This window comes from Triticum urartu, chromosome 3 (genome assembly GCF_003073215.2).
Source record: "Triticum urartu cultivar G1812 chromosome 3, Tu2.1, whole genome shotgun sequence".
NCBI lineage: Eukaryota > Viridiplantae > Streptophyta > Magnoliopsida > Poales > Poaceae > Triticum > Triticum urartu.
The window spans coordinates 654,729,855-654,743,696 of NC_053024.1; positions in this window are offsets into that span (position 1 = coordinate 654,729,855).

The window sequence follows — 13,842 nt, forward strand, 5'->3', positions numbered from 1 at the left end:
ATTGTGTTAATTTGGTGTAGGCTAGTTGCCCAAACGTTCGTTGTGTCAATGTTGCTTTCCTATTATCTGACTTGGCCAATGATAGCAATGCTAGTGTGTTAATTTTGTGCAGGCTGCTGAAGATAAGAAGACAAACTCTGAAAACAGCAAGGCAACCCCATTGTTTCTTTCCAGTAAATCTAGGTCAGGTAATATGGCAATAACTCATGATTAATATATTTGGTTCCCATCCTAATTTATGTTATGATGCAGTGGTCGAGACACTCTCCACTATCAATAATACAAGCCTGCCAAAATCACCATCTGAATCTGTTCAGTATCCTCTATCTCGAATGCAACGGAATAAATGTATGTTTGTGAACCAATTAATGGCTGAAGCAATGATGGAAATGGTGGATGAATCAGAGGTGCAGAGTCGTGCAACACAACAACTGATCAATGTTTTCAGAGACAGTGTAGCAAAGCAGCAAGAACTTGCCCACATGCTTATGGGCGTCATCTGTGCTGAGGTTGCAGATTGTGACGTTGTAGATGGTTAGGTTCTGCTCATTTATTTGCACTGGCATCAATCTTTGATTGCCTAGTGGATGTAATTTCCTGTAATATATGCTGGATGTGCAACGTTATCCCCTGTATGTCGTACCTTTGCCTGATCGGTTTTCGTCCCGTGCATAATTGCTCCTCGTAATGGGCTCAAATTATCTAATTTGGCCTAAAGATATGGACGAACTTTAGTGGGCCCATTAAGTTAATGGGCCGTTACTAGGCCGAAAGTTAATGGTCGGCCCTCTTACCACCCGGGTCGTTAATAGGCCGTTACTAAGTTTGGGCTACATATGGCCCAACTATACTATAGGCCTTTAGCAGGCCGAAAGAGACAGCGGGATTGTACTGTACCATGAAGAGCATGGGCCGCTAAGAGACCGAAAGTCAGGTCGTATTGTAAAGGGCCCAACTGTGTTGTGGGCCTTTAGCAGGCCGAAAGAGAAACCAGGTTGGTATTGGACCATGAAGGGCATGGGCCGTTAAAAGGCCAAAACTAAGGTCCGACTACAAACGGCCCAACTCATTTATGGTCCGTTAACAGGCCGAAAGGCACACAGGGCCGGGAATTCGCCCAACACTTAAATGGGTCGCTAAAAGGACAAAACTCAGGTCTGACTACAAATGGCCCAACTAATTTATGGGCCGCCAACAGGCTGAAAGTGACACCGGGCCAAGAATTGGCCCAACACTTAAATGGGCCGCTAAAAGGCCAAAAATCAGGTCCGACTACAAATGGCCCATCAGATTTATGGGCCGTCAATAGGCTGAAAGACACACCGGGCCGGAAATTAGCCCAACATTGAAATGGATCGCTAAAAGGCCGAAAGATGTACATCCTGAAAATTGGCCCATCCATTAAATGGGCCGTTAACAGGCCAAAATCTCATTGGGCCGATATTGAGCCCAAATATATTGCGGGCTGTTAACGGGCTCGATCTAACGATGGGCTGCAATGGTGTCAAATCTTTAACGGGCCGTTGACGGGCCGAATTGGCACATCTCGTATGGGTCGTGGGCTTAAATGGACCTGACACAAGTAGGCTTTATATGGGCCGGCCCGCTAATTTTTACTGGGCCGGCCTTTTCACCGGAATGGGCCACTGTTGGGCCGTGCCACGTGTCGACCTATCATAGGCGCCTCCTGTCCAATGAGTGGATGACATCTGTCCCAACGGTGAGGCAACACGTGTTTCCTTCGGCCAATCAGAATTTTACACGTGGAAATTTCCCATTAGTCAGGGCTATTAACGGGTTATCGGATCCAAAATCTGACCCGATAGCTTAACTACGTTCCGTTAGGGTGGATGCCACGTGCCGGTCACCCTTGACGAAAGCACTTCTGTGACGCGTGATTTATCGTCATGGAAGCGGACACTTTCGTGATGATAATTTTGGTAATATCATGGAACACTTCTACGACAGCACATGTATGACTATCTTGATTCTGTCATAAAATCGTCATGGATGTACATGCATGACAAAAAATGCGACCTACTGTGACAAACACGTATCATTGATACGTCTCCAACGTATCTATAATTTTTGATTGCTCCATGCTATATTATCTACTGTTTTGGGCAATATTGGGCTTTATTTTACACTTTTATATTATTTTTGGGTCTAACCTATTAACCGGAGGCCCAGCCCAGATTTGCTGTTTTATGCCTATTTCAGTGTTTTGAAGAAAAGGAATATCAGACGGAGTCGAAACGGAACAAAATCAACTAGAGAAGTTATTTTTGGAACGAAAGCCACCCGATGGACTTGGACCCCACGTAAAGGAAGGAAGGAAGGAGGAGCTCACGAGGGTAGGGGTGCGCCCACCCCCCTGGGCACGCCCCCCTAACTCGTGGGGCCCTCGTGGCTCCCCTGACGTGCTTCTTCTGCCTATATAACTCCATATACCCTAAAACTTCCAGAACGCACAATAGATCAGAAGTTCCACTGCCAGAAGCCTCTGTAGCCACCGAAAACCAATCTAGGCCCGTTCCGGCACCCTGCCGGAGGGGGCAATCCTTCTCCGGTGGCCATCTTCATCATCCCGGTGCTCTCCATGATGAGGAGGGAGTAGTTCTCCCTCGGGGCTGAGGGTATGTACCAGTAGCTATGTGTTTGATCTCTCTCTCTCTTGTGTTCTTGATTTGGCATGATCTTGATGTATCGCGAGCTTTGCTATTATAGGTGGATCTTATGTTTCTCCTCCCCCTCTTCTCTCTTGTAATGAATTGAGTTTTCCCCTTGAAGTAATCCTATCGGATTGACTCTTTAAAGACTTGAGAACACTTGATGTATGTCTTGCCCTGGGTATCTGTGGTGAAAATGGGATACCACGTGCCACTTGATGTATGTTTTGGTGACCAACTTGCGGGTTCCGCCCATGAACCTATGCATAGGGGTTGGCACACATTTTCATCGTGATTCTCCGGTAGAACTTTGGGGAACTCTTTGAGGTCCTTTGTGTTGGTTGAATAGATGAATTTGAGATTGTGTGATGCATATCGTATAATCATGCCCACGGATACTTGAGGTGACATTGGAGTATCTAGGTGACATTAGGGTTTTGGTTGATTTGTATCTTAAGGTGTTATTCTAGTACGAACTCTAGGGCTGTTTGTGACACTTATAGGAATAGCCCAATGGATTGATTGGAAAGAATAACTTTGAGGTGGTTTCGTACCCTACCATAATCTTTTCGTTCGTTCTCCGCTATTAGTGACTTTGGAGTGACTCTTTGTTGCATGTTGAGGGATAGTTATGTGATCCAATTATGTTAGTATTGTTGAGGGAACTTACACTAGTGAAAGTATGAAACCTAGGCCTTGCTTCCTATCATTGCAATACCATTTACGCTCACTTTTATCACTTGCTACCTTGTTGTTTTTATAATTTCAGATTACAAATACCTTTATCTACCATCCATATTGCACTTGTATCACCATCTCTTCGCCGAACTAGTGCACCTATACAATTTACCATTGTATTGGGTGTGTTGGGGACACAAGAGACTCTTTGTTATTTGGTTGCAGGGTTGCTTGAGAGAGACCATCTTCATCCTACGCCTCCTACGGATTGATAAACCTTAGGTCATCCACTTGAGGGAAATTTGCTACTGTCCTACAAACCTCTACACTTGGAGGCCCAACAACGTCTACAAGAAGAAGGTTGTGTAGTAGACATCAAGCTCTTTTCTGGCGCCGTTGCCGGGGAGGTGAGTGCTTGAAGGTATATCTTTAGATCTTGCAGTCGAATCTTTTTGTTTCTTGTTTTAGCACTAGTCTAGTTTATAAAAGAAAACTACCAAAAAATGGAATTGAGTTTGTCTCATACGCTTCATCTTTTTAATATATTTCGTGAGTATGATGGAAAGGAAAATTGTGCCAAAGTGTTAGAAGAAGAATGCATTAAATTGTTTGGCACTAAATATGTGAATGATGATAATGATTGCAATGTTGTTAGTACGAATTCTTTGAATATCCATGATGCTAATGATGAATGCAGTAGTTATGATGAAAATGCCTCCTATAAACATGTCAATTTTTGTGGACTGCATTTGGTTTGCAAGTACGCACCAAATAGGGAAGATAGATATTGCGAGACGCATAAGTATTTAGAAACTAAATTGTTGCAAGAAGAGCTAGATGAATGTGCTGAAAATTTAAGATATATTACCCATACTTGCGAACTTTGCAATGAACATGGTCATTTAAATATCAAATGCAAATTGTCTCATGACCGTATCGTGTCCAAAAATTAGGATGACTTGATTTCCCTTGCACATCATAATGAACTTAGTTTGCTCTTGGGTTATGAAGAAATGAAACGTATAACTGAGGGTATTCCAAAATTTAATCTCGATAAACTTCTTGGTTTTGATCTAGAGAAGATTTATATGTATTGTGCGGTGAATTGCATTGAAAATCCTTATATTGGCAATTACATGAAGAAAAGAAAACAAATAGAAGATGAAGAGAATGCTAACGAACGGGAAGAGACTTCCCAATATTCTCCTATTATTTCTTATGATGAATCAGGTAACGAAAGGATCCCTCTATTCAACCAATCTCATTAATAAGGAGCTCCAAAAAGAGGATTGAACCCACACATGATGTGGTGAAGAAGAAGAAAAGAAAAAGGAAGAGAGGTAAAAAGATATCTCTCCCAAATAATGCTGCTCCTATTACTATTGTGCCTCATGAAAATATAATTGTGGAAGATAATGATACTTCTTATTATCTTGAAAATCTTTTTGGCACTTGCTTGGACGAATATGATAATTGCTATACTATTGGTGCTATCTATACTATTAATGATGAGAGTGATTATGCTTATGATATGAAAAGGCCCAAGCTTGGGGATGCTATGTTTGATGATGTTTTTGAGAATATATTTGCTGCAATTAATGTTTGTCCCAAGCTTGGGGATGCTACGCTTAATGAAGATGATATTTTAGTCTCCCAAGTTTTAATATGCAAATTTATAATGATGAGAGCATGCCTCCTACTTATGACAATTATTGTGATGATACATATGCTATAAAAAGTAGTGATGATTATATTTATAAAACTTGTCATGATTATGATTACCCTTTTTCTAAACATTACTCTTTTAATGTGGAAACAATTTATAGTATTCAAGTCTCTTATGATACTCCCACTATTCCGATTAAGAAGAAATTTGCTTATGTGGAGAGTAATAAAATTTCTATGCTTGTAGATCATGAAAAGAATGCTTTAGGTGATGGTTATATTATTGAATTCATTCATGATGCTAATGAAAATTATTATGAGAAAGGAACATATGCTTGTAGGAATTGCAATAATATCAAGTTTCCTCTCTATGTGCTTAAAGTTTTGAAGTTATGCTTGTTTTCCCTTCCTATGCTAGTTGATTATTGTTCCCACAAGTTGTTTGCTCACAAAATCCCTATGCATAGGAAGTGGGTTATACTTAAATGTTCTAGTCATATTCTTCATGATGCTCTCTTTATGTTACAATTCTTATCCTTCATGTGAGCATCATTGAAATCATCATGCCTAGCTAGGGGCATTAAACGATAGCGCTTGTTGGGAGGCAACCCAATTTTATTTTTGTCCCTCGTTTTTTGTTCCTGTTTAGTAATAAATAATTCATCTAGCCTCTGTCTATATGTGGTTTTATGTGTTTAATTAGTGTTTGTGCCAAGTAGAACCTTTGGGAAGACTTGGGGAAAGTCTTGTTGATCATGCTGTCAAAAACAGAAACTTTAGAGCTCACGAGAATTGCTGCCATTTTTATTTGGAGAGTGATATTTAGTTAATTATTTTTGCAGATGATTAATAGATAAATTACTCAGGTCCAGAAATTTATTTGAGAATTTTATGAGTTCGATAAGTATACGTTTGATCCAGATTACTACAGACTGTTCTGTTTTTGACAGATTCTGTTTTTCATGTGTTTTTTGCTTATTTTGATGAATCTATGGCTAGTAAAAGAGTTTATAAACCATATAGAAGTTGGAATACATTAGGTTTAACACCAATATAAATAAATAATGAGTTCATTACAGTACCTTGAAGTGGTGATTTATTTTCTTATACTAACGGAGCTTACGAGTTTTCTGTTAAGTTTTGTGTTGTGAAGTTTTCAAGTTTTGGGTAAGGATTCGATGGACTATGGAATAAGGAGTGGCAAGAGCCTAATATTGTGGATGCCCAAGGCACCCCAGGGTAATATTCAAGGACAACCAAGAGCCTAAGCTTGGGGATGCCCCGGAAGGCATCCCCTCTTTCGTCTTCGTTCATCGGTAATTTTACTTGGAGCTATATTTTTATTCACCACATGATATGTGTTTTGCTTGGAGTGTCAATTTATTTTGTTAGTATTTGCTTGCTGTTATTTAGAACAATGTTTTGCATCTTTTATTTCAATAAAACTGGCATTGATAGCCTTTACTATGCCTATGTTACAAGTTTACATGTTGCTGTTTGAAAACAAAAAGCTTACCGCTGTTGCAATAATTCCCTAGAAAATTAAGAATGTGATAAAATGTTGAAACCTTTTGAATATTAAGATCTGATAAATTTAATACAGTGGGAATTTTATTTCATAATTTTTGGAGTTAGGGAAGTATGGATGTTGCAGCATTCTTTACAGACTATCCTGTTTAGGCAGATTGCTGTTATGTTTGCATTGTTTGCATATGTTTGCTTATTTAATGATTCTATTTGAGGATAGGACTATTAAATATGTAGAGGCATTTAGTATGCAATGTTTAATAATAATTTTAGTGGTTTGCTACAGTAGAGTATGATAAGGTTTTGGCAATGGTTTATACTAACTTATCTCACGAGTCCTTGTTGAGTTTTGTGTGGATGAAGCTTTTGAGATTTAGGGAGACCGTGATATGAGAGAAATTAAGGAGACACAAAAGCTCAAGCTTGGGGATGCCCAAGGCACCCCAAGAAAATATTTCAAGAAGCCTCAAGCATCTAAGCTTGGGGATGCCCCGGTTGGCATCCCACCTTTCTTCTTCAACAACTATCGGTTAGTATCGGTCGATCCTAAGTTTTTGCTTCTTCACATGATGTTTGCTATTCTTAGAATGTCATTTTCTTTTTCTTTGCTTGCTGTTTGAATAAAGTATCAAGGTCTGAAATTATTGAATGGGAGAGTCTTCATATAGTTGCTCAATTATTCGACTACTCATTGATCTTCACTTATATCTTTCGGAGTAGTTTGTCATTTGCTCTAGTGCTTCACTTATATCCTTTTAGAGCATGGTGGTAGTTTTATTTTGAAGAAATAGATGAACTCTCATGCTTCACTTATATTATTTTGAGAGTCTTAATAGCATGGTAATTTGCTTAAAATCCTAATATGCTAGGTATTCAAGAATAATAAAATTCTCTTATGAGTGTGTTGAATACTAAGAGAAGTTTGATACTTGATGATTGTTTTGAGATATGGAGATGGTGATATTAGAGTCATACTAGTTGAGTAGTTGTGAATTTGAGAAATACTTGTGTTGAAGTTTGTGATTTCTGTAGCATGCACGTATGGTGAACCGTTATGTGATGAAGTCGGAGCATGATTTATTTATTGATTGTCTTCCTTATGAGTGGCGGTCGGGGACGAGCGATGGTCTTTTCCTACCAATCTATCCCCCTAGGAGCATGTGTGTAGTACTTTGTTTCGATAACTAATAGATTTTTGCAATAAGTATGTGAGTTCTTTATGACTAATGTTGAGTCCATGGATTATACGCACTCTCACCCTTCCACCATTGCTAGCCTCTCTAGTACCGCGCAACTTTCACCGGTACCATAAACCCACCATATACCTTCCTCAAAACAGCCACCATACCTACCTATTATGGCATTTCCATAGCCATTCCGAGATATATTGCCATGCAACTTTCCATCGTTCAGTTATAATGACACGTTTCATCATTGTCATATTGCTTACCATGATCATGTAGTTGACATTGTATTTGTGGCAAAGCCACCGTTCATAATTCTTTCATACATGTCACTCATGCATCATCGCACATCCCGGTACACCACCGGAGGCATTCATATAGAGTCATATCTTGTTCTAAGTATCGAGTTGTAATTATTGAGTTGTAAAAAATAAAAGTGTGATGATCATCATTAATAGAGCATTGTCCCAAATAAAAAAAGGGAAAGGCCAAAAAAAGGAAAGGCCAAATGAAAAAAGGGGAACGGCCAAATAAAAAAAGGGGCAATGCTACTATCCTTTTTCCACACTTGTGCTTCAAAGTAGCACCATGTTCTTCATATAGAGAGTCTCTTGAGTTATCACTTTCATATACTAGTGGGAATCTTTCATTATAGAACTTGGCTTGTATATTCCAATGACGGGCTTCCTCAAAATGCCCTAGGTCTTCGTGAGCAAGCGAGTTGGATGCACACCCACTAGTTTCTTTTGTTGAGCTTTCATACATTTATAGCTCTAGTGCATCCGTTGAATGGCAATCCCTACTCACTCACATTGATATCTATTGATGGGCATCTCCATAGCCCGTTGATACACCTAGTTGATGTGAGACTATCTTCCCCCTTTTTGTCTTCTCCACAAACCACCACTCTATTCCACCTATAGTGCTATATCCATGGCTCACGCTCATGTATTGCGTGAAGATTGAAAAAGTTTGAGATCATTAAAAGTATGAAACAATTGCTTGGCTTGTCATCGGGGTTGTGCATGATTTAAATATGTTGTGTGGTGAAGATGGAGCATAGCCAGACTATATGATTTTGTAGGCATAACTTTCTTTGGCCATGTTATTTTGAAGAGACATAATTGCTTAGTTAGTATGCTTGAAGTATTATTATTTTTATGTCAATATGAACTTTTGTCTTGAATCTTTCGGATCTGAATATTCATATCACAATTAAGAAGAATTACATTGAAATTATGCCAACTAGCATTCCACATCAAAAATTATCTTTTTATCATTTACCTACTCGAGGACGAGCAGGAATTAAGCTTGGGGATGCTTGATTCGTCTCCAATGTATCTATAATTTTTGACTGCTACATGCTATATTATCTACTGTTTTGGGCAATATTGGGCTTTATTTTACACTTTTATATTATTTTTTGGACTAACCTATTAACCGGAGGCCCAGCCCAAATTTGCTGTTTTATGCCTATTTCAGTGTTTTGAAGAAAAGGAATATCAGACGGCGTCGAAACGGAACGAAATCAACTAGAGAAGTTATTTTTGGAACGAAAGCCACCCGATGGACTTGGACCCCACGTCAAGGAAGGAAGGAAGGAGGAGCTCACGAGGGTAGGGGGCACGCCCACCCCCCTGGGGCGCGCCCCCTGCCTCGTGGGGCCCTCGTGGCTCCCCTGACGTGCTTCTTGTGCCTATATAACTCCATATACCCTAAAACTTCCAGAACGCACAATAGATCGGGAGTTCCGCCGTCAGAAGCCTCCGTAGCCATCGAAAACCAATCTAGACCCGTTCCGGCACCCTGCCGGAGGGGGAAATCCTTCTCCGGTGTCCATCTTCATCATCCCGGTGCTCTCCATGACGAGGAGGGAGTAGTTCTCCCTCGGGGCTGAGGGTATGTACCAGTAGCTATGTGTTTGATCTCTCTCTCTCGTGTTCTTGATTTGGCACGATCTTGATGTATCGCGAGCTTTGCTATTATAGTTGGATCTTATGTTTCTTCTCCCCCTCTTCTCTCTTGTAATGAATTGATTTTTCCCCTTGAGTAATCCTATCGGATTGAGTCTTTAAAGACTTGAGAACACTTGATGTATGTCTTGCCGTGGATATCTGTGGTGACAATGGGATACCACGTGCCACTTGTTGTATGTTTTGGTGACCAACTTGCGGGTTCCGCCCATGAACCTATGCATAGGGGTTGGCACACATTTTCATCGTGATTCTCCGGTAGAACTTTGGGTAACTCTTTGAGGTCCTTTGTGTTGGTTGAATAGATGAATCTGAGATTGTGTGATGCATATCGTATAATCATGCCCACGGATACTTGAGGTGACAGTGGAGTATCTAGGTGACATTAGGGTTTTGGTTGATTTGTATCTTAAGGTGTTATTCTAGTACGAACTCTAGGGCTGTTTGTGACACTTATAGGAATAGCCCAACGGATTGATTGGAAAGAATAACTTTGAGGTGGTTTCATACCCTACCATAATCTCTTCGTTCGTTCTCCGCTATTAGTGACTTTGGAGTGACTCTTTGTTGCATGTTGAGGGATAGTTATGTGATCCAATTATGTTAGTATTGTTGAGGGAACTTACACTAGTGAAAGTATGAACCCTAGGCCTTATTTCCTATCATTGCAATACCATTTATGCTCACTTTTATCACTTGCTACCTTGATGTTTTTATAATTTCAGATTACAAATACCTTCATCTACCATCCATATTGCACTTGTATCACTATCTCTTCGCCGAACTAGTGCACCTATACAATTTACCATTGTATTGGGTGTGTTGGGGACACAAGAGACTCTTTGTTATTTGGTTGCAGGGTTGCTTGAGAGAGACCATCTTCATCCTACACCTCCTACGGATTGATAAACCTTAGGTCATCCACTTGAGGGAAATTTTCTACTGTCCTACAAACCTCTGCACTTGGAGGCCCAACAACGTCTACAAGAAGAAGGTTGTGTAGTAGACATCAATCATCACGGAAGTGTATTTTTTTGTAGTGAGGTCACCCTAAGAGAATTGAGCAAGATTCTCAGAGAAATAATATAGATGCACCTAGTCCTTCTAAAAGGAAGAAAAAGAAAAATGATAGGACTTTGCATGCTTCTAGTGAACCTATTACTGAAACACCTGAGAATCCAAATGATATTTCTATTTCTGATGCTGAAACTCAATCTGGTAATGAACCTGAAACTAGTGATAATGTTAATGATAATGTTCATGATGATGCTCAACCTAGTAATAATAATGATATAGAAATTGAACCTACTGTTGATCTTGATAACCCACAATCAAAGAATCAACATTATGATAAGAAAGATTTTGTTGCTAGGAAACATGGTAAAGAAAGAGAACCATGGGTTCAGAAACCCATGCATTTTCCTCCCAAACCATCCAAGAAAAAGGATGATGAGGATTTTGAGCGCTTTGCTGAAATGATTAGACCAATCTTTTTGCGTATGCGATTAACTGATATGCTCAAAATGAATCCTTATGCTAAGTATATGAAAGATATTGTTACAAATAAGAGAAAGATACCGGAAGATGAAATTTCCACCATGCTTGCTAATTATACTTTTAAGGGTGGAATACCAAAGAAACTAGGAGATCCAGGAGTACCCACTATACCATGCTCTATTAAAAGAAACTATGTTAAAACTGCTTTATGTGATCTTGGAGCCGGTGTTAGTGTTATGCCTCTCTCTTTATATCGTAGACTTGATTTGAATAAGTTTACACCTACTGAAATATCTTTGCAAATGGCTGATAAATCAACTGCTATACCTGTCGGTATTTGTGAGGATGTGCCTGTTGTAGTTGCAAACATTACTATTTTAACGGACTTTGTTATTCTTGATATTCCCGAGGACGATAGTATGTCTATTATTCTTGGAAGACCCTTTTTGAATACTATAGGGGATGTTATTGATTGCACTAAAGCAATGTCACTTTTCATGTTAATGGTAATGAGCATATGGTACACTTTCCGAGGAAACAACCTCAAGTCCACAGTATCAATTCTATTGGAAAAATTCCATCGATAATATTTGGAGGTTTTGAATTTCCTCTTCCTACTGTCAAGAAGAAATATGACATTTTGATTATTAGGGATGTGCATATCCCCGTTGAGGTAACATAGTGTTATTCGAAATTTCTCCGATTCCATGTTATTCAGAATGAGTTCGTTAACAAGACTTGATCAACCTTGTTAGTGGATTCCTTTTGATGATCATGAGATGGATGAAACTAGAAGGCACAACCTTCCGTACCCCACTTTTACTTTCTGTTATTTATATTAAATAAAATAAAAATAAATATTTTTCTGTCTGTTATCTCATTATCCGTGCAATATAAAAATACCCCGAAAATAAAAGTTCTCCAAATGCCCTGAAATTTAAATATGATTTTTTTTCTAGAATATTTGAGAATACTTGACACTCAGAACACAGCAGGGGGGTCAACCACCTGCCCACGAGGGTGGAGGGCGCGCCCTACCCCCCTGGGCGCGCCCCCAGCCTCGTGGGCCTATGGTGGCCCTCCTCCACTTATCCTTTCACCCACACACTCCTTCTTCCTCCCCCAAACACGAATATCCAGCTCAAACCCGAGTCCAAGCTCATTTTGCTGCCATTTTCGATCTCCTTGCTCAAAGCACCTCTCACAAAACTGCTTGGGGAGATTGTTCCTTGGTATGTGACTCCTCCATTGGTCCAATTAGTTTTTGTTCTAGTGCTTTATTCATTGCAAATTTTTGCTGCTTAGGTGACCCTGTTGTTGAGCTTGCATGTCAAATTTATATGGTCAAAAGTAGTTTTGATGCATGATATAGGCCTTAGGCACTTGTAGGAGTAGTTGCTATCAATATTATTGAGTTGGTTTACTTTTATTTTGAAGTTACTAAAAATTTCAGAATTTTTCAGAAAATGATGAAGAGACTTTTGAGGGGCTCATCGAGCTGAAGCTCGAAGGAAAAGGCACCAAAGCCTAAGTATAATCTGCCTCGCACCGCGGAGGTTCGGACGTGTGAATGGCCTTCCGATGATTTCTTGAGAGCAGACGGGATTTATGAAGATTTTCATGAATTGGCTAAGAATGCAGGCCTCACCGCTTTCCTCCACGACCAATGCGATCAGTGTCTCTTACTCACAAATATCTTTGTGCAAAACTTAATTTCCATTCTAGGAGCTCACCACCTACGGTGGAGTTTTATTTATATGATGAGCATAAGGAGATGTCACTTTATGATTTTTATCGGGTTTGTTTGGTCCCTTTCGAGGGCAAGACAAAGGAACCACATCGCGAGGATGTGGATGGGTTTATTGATACTATCACTATAGGGGAAACAAGGAAGGTTTTCGATGCACGAAGCACTAGCATACATTTCCCTGTTTTACGCTATTTTGCATTATTTGCTAGTCGTTGTTTAATTGGTCGCGGAAACTGTGGAAACCTTATACTAGATATTATTATTTTGCTCCACGGTTTATACGGTGATAACTCTGTTAGTATGGGCGGCATTATTGCTAAACGGTTAAGTCTGAACCGTACCATGGGCCCCATCTTTGAGGCATCTATGCTTCACGCCTAGCTGCACATTTTAACATACCTATTAGGCATTATGAGAAGGAAGAAAAAGTGCTGCATTGTGTTTATTTAGATTATAAAAGTATGGTGGCACATGATTTTATTGTTAAGAATAGGGAAGGAGAGCTTAAATACAAATTGTTCTTTGATAAACATCATCCTAAGACTATTACCCTGCCTGCTCCTTCTTTGTTTGATTTATCTGCATGCCAGTACCTTGTTCCGTTGAAGGCTATTCACGCCTACCGGAACCCTACACCAGCCATGGAGCCAGAGCCAGAACCACAAGTTGATCCTTCACGACAGTCTAATTACCAGTGGGATCCGGAGATGATCGCCAGCCAGTGGCAATCGGAGTCTTCTTCTTCTTCTCAGTACGACCCCAACTATTATTATCGATAACCGCCAGGCCAGCCGTAGCCGTAGACCAATTTAGGACAAAAGCCTAAGCTTGGGGGAGTACATATTTCCCACCGACATTACATTTATGTTCACACACTCATTGCTAGATGTCGGTGCTCA